Genomic DNA, 2,015 nt, shown 5'->3' on the forward strand with positions numbered 1-2,015 from the left:
GAAATTTTCTGGTTCATAGTTTTGAAACCAGGAGAAATCCAAAATCTAGGCATCAGGGAGGCAATGCTCTCTCCCCGAAGACTGTGGCATTCTGAGGCTGGCTGCCAGAGATCCTTGTTCCTTAGCTGTTCTGTCACATGGCAGTACACATGGTGGGGCCTTCTTTCTCTTCTGGGTTCCCTTAATTAACACCTAGCTTCTGGCTGCTACCGGTGGCTTCCCTTTCAGTGTCCAACTTCCTTTGCTTAAAAGGCCTTTGGCCATATTGGATTAAGGCCCATCTCATTCTGTTTGAGCACACCTTAACTGATAACCTCCATGTTCCTTTTTACAAATGGGTTCACATCACAGGACAAGGCCAGAGTTTAGGAATATGCCTTTTGTGGGGGACATGATTCAATCCCCAACAGAAAGGAAGAGATAGGATATTTTATTTTATTTTTATTAATTTTATTTTGAAATAAATTCAAACTTACAGGAACAGTTGCAAAAACAATACAAACCCCAAACACAGAACTCCAGCATACCCCGACCCCCTTCCCCTGATACCCTGATCCACGAACTTTAACATCCTCTCACACCACCATTTCTTTCTTTCCCTCCCTCCCTCCCTATCATCCATTGTTCTGTCTTCTGAACATATGAGAGCAAGCTGCACACATCCTTGAACAAACACTATAATTCACATATACATTTCCCAAGAACAAGAACATTCTTTTATGCAATCCCATTAAGCGCAGCTAAGAAGTTCAAGAAATTCAACATTGATACAAAGCTTACATTTTATATTCCCTTTTTTTTTTCCTTATGTCCCAACTGTGTCCCTTTGAGCCTCCTCTCCTCCATCCTCAGATTCCATCCAGGATCATCCTTGGCATTTAATAGTCATTATCTATTTAGACTGTCTTTTTTTTTTTTTTTTTTTCAATTGTGGAAACATATATACAGCCTAAATCTTCCCATTCCAACCCCTCCCTAGCATTCCATTAGTGAGATTAATCACATTTAGAATGTTGCAATGCTATCACCTTCCCATGATCCATTACTAGAAATTTCCCTTCACCCCAAACAGATACCCCACACTCATTTCTTAACTCCCCATTGTCCCTTCCCCCACTTCTCATAACCCATACTCTACTTTTCATCTCTATGGTCATAATCTCTGATACTTTCTTTGTGGTTACTGTGGGGCTTAAATTTAACCTCTTAAATCTATAACAATCTTGTTTTTCTTTGACACCAACTTAACTTCAATAGGACACGTAAACTATGTTCCTATACTCCTCCATTCCTCCACCTTTATGTAGTTCTTGTCAAAAATAACATATTTTACATTGAGTCCAAAACTACTGATTTTTCATTACAGTTTATATATTTTAGATCCTGTAGGAAGTAAATAGTGGAGTTACGAATCAAAAATACAGTAGCATTGGTATTTATATTTACCATGTGATATCTACTGGAAATCTTTATTTCTTCACATGGTTTCAGTTGATTGTTTGGTGTCCCTTCCTTTCAGCCTGCTCAATTCCCTTCAGCATTTCTTATAGGATTGATCTACTGGTAATGAAGTCCCTCAGCTTTTGATTATCCAGGAATGTTTTCATCTCCCCCTCATTTTTACCCTCCAGTTGTTTGTGAATTTTCTAAGTCTCTGATGGTTATTGACTTCTATTTGTATTCCATTGTGGTCAGAGAATGTGCTTTGAATAAATTCAAATTTTTTTTTTTAATTTATTGAGGCTTGTTTTCTGTCCCAGAATATGGTCTATTCTGGAGAAAGATCCATGATCACTAGAGAAGAATGTGTGTCCTGGTGATTTGGGATGTAATGTTCTATATATGTCTACTAAATTTCTCTATATCTCTCTCTCCTTTCTTTGCTTCTCTGTCAGTAGGGCAGGTCTTTTATTAGCAAAATCTCTCAGCATTTGTTTGTCTGTGAAAAATTTAAGCTCTCCATCAAATATGAAGGAGAGTTTTGCTGGATAAAGTATTCTTGGTTGGAAATTTTT

The sequence above is a fragment of the Choloepus didactylus genome, chromosome 10 (assembly GCF_015220235.1).
Source record: "Choloepus didactylus isolate mChoDid1 chromosome 10, mChoDid1.pri, whole genome shotgun sequence".
Classification (NCBI taxonomy): Eukaryota; Metazoa; Chordata; class Mammalia; order Pilosa; family Megalonychidae; genus Choloepus; species Choloepus didactylus.